The 10,683-nt window shown below is 43.8% G+C and overlaps 1 long non-coding RNA gene across 1 annotated transcript; it reads right to left on the bottom strand.

The window, feature by feature from the left end:
- Positions 1 to 2,005: 2,005 nt before the first annotated feature.
- Positions 2,006 to 4,117, bottom strand: LOC118238777. Its single transcript, XR_004769868.1, has 2 exons — positions 3,043 to 4,117; positions 2,006 to 2,427 (listed from the first exon to the last, which is right to left on the bottom strand). It is a non-coding gene; the product is annotated as an uncharacterized LOC118238777 (long non-coding RNA).
- Positions 4,118 to 10,683: the final 6,566 nt, after the last annotated feature.

Here is a 10,683-nt window from a genome sequence, read left to right as displayed (position 1 = left end):
CACTGAATCCCAAGGCAGGCTCACCCTCCCTGTGGTCAAGAGATGGGGGCGGGGGGGGGGGGGTAACCTGTGGATTCTATGCAGATAACCAGCTCGACCAAAAGAAAACTTGAGAAACAGGGTCCTCCCCAAACTCTCCAGTCAATGCCTCCATCTTCCTGGAAAGAAATGCAGAGCACATCCTAGGGCAGGGGCTGAATGCTCACCCCTGCGGGTTCTCTGGGGAGAAGGGAAGCCTCCCTACCCATGTGTTCCTTCATGTGCTTGTGGGGTTGGTGGTGATTAAGCCTTCATCTCCTCCCCTCTGCTGGTGACACTATAGGCTTTGGGTTTCTGAGCCATCAACTTCCAGCCCATTTGTCCAATGATGTGCAGAAGAGTCAGAAAAGTAGCTACTAGATCATGGTCAGTGAGCACCTGATGTGTTTGTTCTGTCTCTGTACATGGGGTGGATGGACAGTGAGTGCCTGAAGGGTTGTCTCTGCACTGGGGGCTGGACTTGATAAGCTCTGATTTGTTTCGGCATTTGAACATAAACACTTTTAATCCTCCTGGCTCTACTGTCCATCTGTGCCATCCAGCCATCTTCTGTTTAATATTAAAAACAGGCAACTTCTTTCCCTTTTCCAAGATGACACATTACAAACAAAGTAAATGTAGAAATGGAGGCGTCAGACTCACTCCTCCCATCCAGGAGCCCCTTTTACAGCAGAGGAGTAGGAAGCCCTGGCTGGAGCAATTGGTCCAAGGTCTAGTCACTAATTCCCACTCATTTATAGCAGAGTACACACTACAGGCTCCCGTCTTCCCACCCCCTGAGGAAATCCTTAGGCCTCTGCTTGCAGGAAGCCTCTCCATGGGATTACCCCTCACCCCACCACAGCCATCTCTTCTCTGATGGCTTCTGCCTGTGCAAGTCACTAGTCACTGCCAGAAAAGCTGCTCAGAAAGGTAGCACTGGCTGTGGAGAGCAGGCTTTCCTTTGAGCAGAAGACTGGAGTCTCTGGAGTCTGCAAAGAGGTGAGATTAAGGACGGCTGTGACACACAGTCCTGCAGCACTGCCAAGGTTCAGAACTCACAGCCTGATGACTCCCAGCTGCTTCCAGCCCCCAGTTTCCCCCCCCTTTTAAAACACAAAAAGTAGTAGTCTTTCAAGGACTCTGAACCCTCCCTTGCCATAGTGTGTTTCAATCTGGGGCCCAGCATATCCTTGCTTTCTGACTGAATGGTTGTGTGCCAATTTCTGTTTATGACCAAGGCCTACTGAGAAACATCAACAATTTGATAAGACAGCACCGCAAAGCACGATTATCCTTTAAGTTATAAAAAAAATGCTGATAACAAAAGACCTTGAGTGTGTGTGAGGACAGTGTTAATAAACATTTCTTGGTAGTAAACAGTATTATGTTAGATAGATAGATAGATAGATAGATAGATAGATAGATAGATAGATAGATAAAGGGCTGTCTGCTTGTGTGTCCTCTGTATTGCCTTGGTACCTCTGAAAACCACCGACCAATTAAAAAAAAAAAAATTCTAACGTGGCATTTTTTTTGCGTGGTTTTATGAAAACCCTTAAAGTCTACCTTTGTGCCTGGCAAGTACCTGTCACATTCACCACATTGTTGCAGCATGGCATATTCTTAAGGTGACAGTTTGCAATGTGACTCAGCTATCTGAATAGTCACCCTAATGTCAGATGGCTGAGTCACACTGCAAATTGTCACCCAATGCTTCAGTCCTTGCACATTCAAACCTCCCCCAGCCAGGACCGGTGCCATCGCATGAATTACTAATGCCGTGTCGTGTCCTAGCTCTGCTACCAAACCTCCTCATCCTTTCTCCAAATGCTGGCTTGCTTCTTAGTAACGCTCACTTGGTGAAAGATGAGAAACTCAGATGGGTCAGGTAAGTCCCAGTGGCCAGCAGGGCAGTGTCGGTAAAAGGGTGACCCTCACTGTCTGCCACCGAGGTGCAAAACGAAGTGGGAATCCAGGCACCAGATGATGTTAGAATATATTTATTGCTACATTTATATACAATTATACAAACAGCCTAGACAGGAGGGGGTATGCCATATCGGTTTCTGCAGATTCCACAGGAGTATACACAGAGGGAGATGCCTGCCACCAAGACTGCTCTTAAATGAAAGCCAAAGATAAGTCACATACATTTTTTAAAAAGTGGAAAAGTCTTGATAATTGTCCCCTTAGATTCCATCTTATGAGCTAGTCATGCAGAATAATATTAATAATAATAATAAAAAGCAGGGGTGGGATGTTCAGGGGGATTTCCAGAAGCCAGTGCCTTCCAGCATCTGTTTGAGAAAATGGCATCTAAAAGCGAAGCTCAGCAGATGCTAGCTGGCTAAGGACTGCAGGGTCGGCAGACATCCCAAGTCCTGGTCCATCTCCTGAGGTCTGTTCCTAGGAAAGACAGTGAAAAAGTATAGGAAAGAGAATAACAGCAAGAGGAAAACCAAAAGCAAATGGTGTGTGTGTGGGGGGGTAGTATCAGCAAATGCCTCAGTTGATGAGGACTAGTCCATCCAGTTGTCCCGGAGCTACTAGAGTTTGGGGGTAAATGCATTCAAGACCCAGGGCTGTCTCAGTACATCCTTAGTCTAAAGCTCATCATGGGTCAGCTGCCAGGGACCTGTACAGACAGATGATGGGAAAGTCAGAAGAGAGAACAAGAAGAAATTTTAACATAAACATTACCAGGAAGGATTTCAAAGGGCATGACCCTAAAATTGGTGTTCAGCACTGTGGGAATGTTCCGGGGCTGTGCAGGGGCTGGAATGCTGTGGAGGAAATGCCAGGAGGCGCAGGCTGCTCTCTGACCCCATAGCAGCCAGAATTGTTTGGGGCCTCAAAAGAAATTAGAGCAGCAGGTTTGGGAACATTCTGACCCCAGAATCATGAAATGGATGTAAAATTACAGTCTAAACATTCTGCCCATCACGTCACGGTCACAGACATCTCTGGTATGGGGAAGTGGGGGTGGGACGAGGAAGAGAACAGCCCAAGGAGTGAGCTCACCTTACTGACATTAGCTCCACGTGGCACATACCTCAGGTCACTTCATACTTCAGGGAACCCACACAGACAAGCCTATGGTCAAATCTGACCCAGGCCTTTTAAGCAAAACTTAGCCCAGGGCTTTGCAGAGAACCCAAAACTTGAATTTTGAGAACAGGAAGCCAGTCATCCACACTGTGGCAGCTGATTAGTCATATTTGGCTCTAATCTAGCCCTAAGACTATCGAGGCTCCACCACATAGCAAAACAGCCAGCCAGTTCCTGTCTGTGGCTTTGGATGCCACCTCCAATTTCTTGCCAGCAGAATCCCACAGGTAGGCAGGGTGACAGGTAGTTCTGGAGAGACACCCCAGAGATGGAAGAACTAGGCCTGAAGGACAACTAGTCCGTTTCCAGTGACAATAGACTGTGGAGACCACAGCCCTTCCAAGGCTGACAGCTATATGACATTTCAAGCTGAACGATGCAGCCGCTGCCAACTCCCTTGTTCCTTTCATGAATTCATTTCTGGATAATTCAGAATCTATCACTAGAGCTTGGCTGCTCTCCTGAGTCAAACTGACAAGAGCTCAGAGGCAGTCTCCCCAAAGAGCACAGGTATTAACAGGTAGAGGTCACTGAGAAAGAGTAGAACATGCAGCCTATTTTCAGCTGAGGTTTTTGCTAATCAAACAAAATAGGATAATGAATTTCTGCTCTGGAAGACAGGGTTTCCGGATGAAAAGCCATGGAGAGTATTGTTTGCAGTAATCTGTGAATGTTTAGGCTGTGCTTCCAGCAGAGATTTTAGTTTAATTCATTAATTTACTTATTTATTTTTGCCACAGTGTTTATTCTGTGTAATAGCCCTGGCTGTCCTGGAACTTGCTTTGTAGACCAGGCTGGCCTTGAACTCAAGATCCACCTGCCTTTGCCTACCTGGGATTAAAGGTGTGGCCATCACTTCCCAGCCATCAGAGATTTTTTGTTCAAAGACCAGGAATAAAAATAGCTTAATTTGCCCTTCTCTCTTCCTCCTGGTCTCTGCTCTGGAGTCGCCATGTGATCCACTGGCAAGTGAGGGTGCCAGCAGAAGGCATCCTCTATAAGTCTTATAAAATATATAGATTTATGATAATTAAGACTGAGCAAACAGATGAGAAATCCTAGTCTTTGGCCAAGCAGCATTTGAACCTAATATAAGTCTCTGTATATTATTTGGGGCCCTAACTTGGCAGGCAGAACTCGGGTGGCTGGCGGAAAGCGCCCACGTGGTGGTAGGGCTCTGGTGGCTTTTGGTGGAAAGATTTATTGTAACAGAATGGTGTCAGTGAGCGGGATGACTCCATGCCCTAAGGTTCCCAGAGGAATAAGGAAACCTGCTGCTGCAGCCGGCCCTGTCAGACCACTGAGAGGCATCGGAGCAGTTTCCATATGCTCGCATCTTCCCTGGGCTCTTGGGGGTGAACTCCCAAGATGGCCTGCAGCCCTGGTGAGTTCTAGGGTTAGGATTCTGAGCTCTCACCGCCGCAAGCTGCCTTCCTGAGACTAGTCAAACAGCGGCAGAACACGGGCAGCTGGAGGTAGTATTACGAACTTCCATATAAACTTCACAAAAGCTTAAAAAGGGACTTTAGCAGCAAAAGATCAGAGACAAGCATGACTTCTTGTTAGCAGCATTTTCTTGGGTGGTCTCTGTTTTGCAAGAGACAAGCAGAGACTCGAGTGGTTGCTTTAAGAGAGATTTCCTGACTCAGCAAAAGCGGAAAAAACTAAAGGACTCTTTTTTTAAGAGGCCCCGCTAGCTCAATAGGCAGAGCACGAGACTTCTCATGTGGGTTCGTGCCCGATGCAGCTGGCAGTGGCAGTGACCACATCTCCAAGCTGGTGCCATGCTCCTTGAAAGACAGCAGCTAAGAAAGCTGCCACTTTAATTTTGACGGTTTTGTTTAACAATTAAAAGACTGGTGGCCAAAATAAGGTAAAGATTTACAGTAAAGACAGATCTAGAAAACAAAAACAGAAACAAAAAAAAACCTCTAAAGGTTTAAAAATATATGTAGGCTTGTGAGAGAAAAAGTAACAGGAGGAAATAGAGTAGCTGGGTGTGGTAGTGAACATCTTTAATCCCAGCACTCCAAAAGCAGAGGCAGGCGGATTTCCACCCTGTCTCAGGAAAAAAGAAACACAAGGAAGTAAAAATAGAATAATAAAAAAAGCCACCTAAAGATGAAAAATACACAGAGAGTCTAGATACTATATGCTATATTGTGGTCTTTAAATTGTTTGATTGCCGAGGAAAGAGATACTGCTGCTAAAATACATTTGATTATAAATACTGCTAAAATAATCCAACTTATACATTCTAAAAGTGCTTTGACTTCAAAATTTAAGTCTAAGGACAGGCTACTTGGGAAGAAAGTTTTTGCTTGTGTTTCCAGAGAAAATGAAAAGCTGTGGATTCCTTCCAGATTAATATGGTTTGATCAAGCAAGACCCCCTGAAGCAGTGACCCAACTGATCCTACATCCAAAACAGCTGAGATGATGCAGCATTGCAGACAACAAAAACAAGGACTTGGTCAGATTTCTGTGTTTTATCATGATCCCCAAGGTACAGACATTGCCCCCAATCAGCAGGAAGCAGTTTAGAATGAACGACGCCCAAATTCCCAAATATTGTTTATAAATGTTTGTTTTCATTTAAATGGGTTTGGTTATAAATGGTAATGAGCATAGTCAATCTCTTTTTTTTAAAAGGGGGAGAATAGGATATAGGAATGAATACTTTGCATTGGTATGGATTTTCATTTATTGATACAACTTTAAGGTCAATTTTGTGATATGTATATGTCTCCTCTTGTTAAGGTATTGTCTTTATACATATCTTTTAAAATGATATACACAATTAAATACAGGTTATAGTCACCTAAAATAGTCAGAACTTATAGGTAGGTTAGTTAGGTTTTCTAGATATACAGAGATGTATTTGAGAAGGATATTCTTCAAATCTTTCAAAGACCTACAGAAATATGGCATTTAAATGGTTTAGGGTTTTTCTTGGCAGTGAGACACAAATGCTCCTGGCATACCAATTATGTCAGAAAGGAGGATGGGCATCAAAGAAACTCAATATGGAGTTTGCCTTCAACATGGCAAGATTAGCCATTTGGGCAAGAAACTGCTCTTGATTGGACTGTTTGTTGCTATATAAACTGGATTTACAGGACCCACAAGAAAGTGATTGCTGAACTTACAAAACAAGACAGTACTGAAGGGTTCCTGCTGAAATGGAGAAGTGTGCCAGACACACTGTGGCCTATAGGCTGAAGATGGATGCCCCAACGTTACAGAGGAACTTTGGGTGACTGTCCAGGTAGCAAGATGTCTCTGTCAGTTCTAGAGTTTATATATTATCCTTCTGTGGTCTTTGATAGAGTTGAAGACAGATAGTTATGGTTATACTTTTCTTCAGTTATTTCAAAGATAAGTTATCCTTCTTTTTATTTAGACAGAAAAGAGGAGATGATGGGGGGAAGTGCTTCTGTGTATGTGTTTGTCTTACTGGATGACAAATAAAGTACTGTTTGGCCAAAAAAAAAAAAAAAAAAAAAAAAGAATAGCTGAATTCTATGAATTTACAATTGGCCACACCCCCTTCAAAATGAGTGCGAGCATAAATAAGTACATGGCAGCCTTCAAATTTACTTTCAAACTATGACAGTTTCAATGGTGCCAAGAGGTGTCCGAGAGTCTAGTGTGACCCGCACCTCACTCCAGAGAGCATAAAATTCTAGGCTAAGGAAGTCATTTTTAGACTTCCTCACCTTGTATGAGCACATGGCATCTGTTCTGTCCCATGTAAGGGGTTCTAACCGACATGTCACCGGGGTGGGTCCTGTGTCACATCTTCAAGCATCACTGCATCTCTGTGACTAGGCAGGTAAAATCTTGGGAAACTCTCCTAGAAAGTTGGGGGAAACTCCCCCTGGATCATCATAGTTACTAAGATAAACCACAGTGCTATGGCATCATCTACAATTAGGGTCACAAGAGTCTTTGCCAAAGACATTCAGTAATTTTCTAGCAATCTGTTGTTACCATGGTAAAAATAATCTTTAAATATAGCCAGACCGAGGGAGGTGCACAATATTTTATTAATAAGGCTGACAGACCAGTTCTTTGACCTTCTGACTTAACACGCATGTACAACACTTCACGGTTAAATCACAGCTGTGACTTTAATACCCCGACAAACTGAAAGTGTCACATGTTAGGGCACACTCTAACAGCTAGAGCTCTCTCCCTCATCCAGAGTCTCTCACAAGTGCAAGAGAATGTCCTACCTAACGTAGCACTTACAATCAGTTGACCGAGGTCTTAGATAAAAATCACATTTTCATAAACTTGCGCTGACAGTACAGTGATTACAGTGGAAGGTCTGGAAGATGTCAGGATGGGGCAGGATGGGTGCTGCGGTGCACTCTGGCTCAGCTCCTTCATCTGTACAGTAGAAGGCCCTAGGAGGTCCCCCAGGATCTGGGCACGTCTCCTTCGAGCGTGGGCTCACCCCATGCTGCCAGCTATACTCACCTCATGAGGACGGAGGGCTCCATCCTGTTACATATGCTTTATGCTGCTTTGGCAAGAGCGCATCTGGAACAGTGCATACAGTTTGGGTCCCCACCTTTAGAAAGAGACATCAAGAGGTTAGAAAACATGAATGCAGAGGGCACAGGAGGAAGCAGGGGACAGGGGTTCAGACAGCAGGCTCGGCAGTTTAGAAGCAAGGAAAATCTTTCTTAGCTTGGACTATCAGAGGGCCAACTGGGGAACTCAACTGCTAACCTGATCTCCTTTCTAACTCTTCTTAAAATAAACCTTTGAAACTCTACTAGTGGAACATGGAGAGAAGAATGCCTCGGGATCCCTTTGAAGCAAGTGCCAGGGTTCTCTAAGAACTGAGGAACTCTCCCCAGACTAATTAGTTTCACAGCAATCATGGCTCTAAAGCCATACACATCGAACTTAATCAGTAGGTGACCTTGGCTTACTGGGTAATTAAGAATGACCTCGAACTCCTTATCTTCCTGTCTCCACCTCTTTAAGTGCTGAGGTTATAGGTGTACATCACCATCTTGTTTCATGTGGTGCTGGGAACAGAACCCAGGGCTTCCTGCAAGCTAGTCAAGGGCTCTTAACCGAGATACATCCCCAGACTGGATTTTCTATATTATTTTACAGACTCTCCTGTGTTCTTCAGGTAACAACCAGCCTACTGGACCTAGAAGATTTTGTGTTGATGATTAAAAATTGAAAGGTGAGGACATTTTAAGGAGATTTGGAGCATTTGGAGGATGTTAATGGTTAGCAGAACTAACACTGTGTGGTACTGAATACCCTTTCAAACGTATGGGTAGTTCTGTTTTCTTTGGTTGACAGTTCTGTGGTTTCCTCCTCCAAATTGAAGAAGGCTTAGATTGGTGAAGAGACAAAAGGGAAGGAAAGCAAAGGAAGGAAAAGAATGGCTTTTAGACAAAAGAAGAATGTTTAGACAAAGAAGAATGGTGAGTGAAGAGAAAAAGGCACCAGAAGACAAGAGCCAATAAAGGAAGCCCAGAGTGAGAGAGCAGAAATTCCCAAGATTGCCAGCAGGTGGCACTGTGAGATTACACTACTTTGAAGAAGGCATCCTCTGAAGGGGAGAGGGTGATACATACTGACCAGATGGGCAGGATAGTCAGAATGCAGGTGGCTCAGGACTTGTGATGCACCGGCCATGGCCATAGCTAGGACATACGTTATATCAAATTATTTCAAACACATACATTGCTTTAACAATATATATCTGTTCATCTAGTTTGGAAAATTAACCAAAAATTTTTGAACACAGTTACCTCAGTATAAACACGAATTACATAGAATCAGTTTGAAACCCTCTTTTTTTATTTTGTAAATGAACCTCTTAGCAAAATATGAGTAAGCCTATAAGGAATTTCCATTAATCTGGTAATGGTCATGTCCCCAAACCTAGGACACAGAGTGGTATCATGTTAGAAACATTGATCTCAAGAGAAATGAGATACCAACATTTGGCACTGGATTGCAAGCTCCATCCAATAAGCGGAAGAATAGAAATTATAAATGCTGGAAGGATTAGAAAATTTAGAATGCCCCAAAGAATTTTCAAATTATTAGGATCAGGGACTTGGCTGTGTTCCTAAGGCCAGCAGACAAAAAACCAATTTCACATCTCCAGCCTAGCCCCGAACATTTTCAGTCATAACCCTTAAAAGATTGTGAGATAAGACTATTAGTAAACCTAACCAAAAAAAGATACATGATCTTATTGGAATGACTTAAACAACTTTACCTGTCCACATGATGGGAGATGCCAATAAATAGAGGTGGTGCCATTGTTATTAGGAGTCTCTAATATTGTAAACATTAATAATGTAAACATTTCCCATCAAAAACTCTTTCATCATAAAGCTTAGACTAATTCTGAGGCTTATACAAAGAGTATAGGAACTTCTCATCAGAATAAAGTGGAGAAACTGCAGAAGTAACAAACACATCAGGAATGAAGACCCGTTAGATTGAGACAGAATGGTACTGACCAGTGAAAGACATGTTGATTACTGGAGCAGCAAAGGCAGTCATGAGGGAGACCATGAAAAGCCTTCCTGCACAAGGAATCCAGCTCACACAGCCTCCTGCAGCAAGGAAGGGACATGGCACCCCCTGCATAGGCCCATCCACACTGCCTGGGAACCATGTACCAGGTGCCAGTCATGGCCTCCTCAACCAAGCCCACCTGCAGCTCCCAGGAAATTTGCCTCTGGAGCCCAGCATGCACAGAGCGGGTAGGGGACCCTTCTTCCCCTCCTTAGAGGCTGTCTAAGTCACTCTAGGATTTCCTGCACCAGCTCCAAGGGCAGGAGGTGGGGAGTGGGGGTGGGATCATGTCTTAGACCTCTCCTGGACATTGTAAACCACATCCCCTGAAAGAAATGAGAGGGAAAACAGCCAAAAAAAAAAAACTACTTCAGACATGCAGTAAAAGAACAAAACTATGGACATCCAAGACAGCCTGCCTCCCCAACAAGTCCCTAATTCCATAATAATGAAACCTAACAAGAGTGACCTGGAAGAACTACCATACAAATAATTCAAAAGAATGACTATCTATACTCAGTTATCTAAGACATGAATATACACCAAGAAGGAAAGAGAGAGATAAATAAGGATGTCAATCCAAGATATGAAAGTAGGAGACATGAAGAGAATTGCTGAAGAAAACCCAACTGAATTGATGCTGGAACTAAAAAATTCAATAAGCCAAATAAAAACATCCATGGGAAGCCTCAGTCATAACCTTAGTCATGCTGCAAACAGGATCTGGCAGGAAGATGAGGTAGACAAATTAGATCAGTCAGCAAAGGTCAGTGTCCTTCAGGTTACTCTGAAGGCATGTTGGTTTAAGTTAATGCTAAAAGATTTTCAAAGGGCAGGATATGCCCTTTACTACAACAAAGGGAACCTCCACTGTGACCACATCAAAATCCCTGACAGCTGAGGTCCCATGCCACTGACCACTGTGGTTCTGTTGTCTTCAGATGTAGGGTCTCACTGGGCAGCCTTGGCTAGCTAGGGATTTATT

The sequence above is a fragment of the Cricetulus griseus genome, chromosome 4 (assembly GCF_003668045.3).
Source record: "Cricetulus griseus strain 17A/GY chromosome 4, alternate assembly CriGri-PICRH-1.0, whole genome shotgun sequence".
Classification (NCBI taxonomy): Eukaryota; Metazoa; Chordata; class Mammalia; order Rodentia; family Cricetidae; genus Cricetulus; species Cricetulus griseus.
Note: the sequence above shows the minus strand (reverse complement) of the source record. Positions and strands in the feature narration are given on the sequence as shown.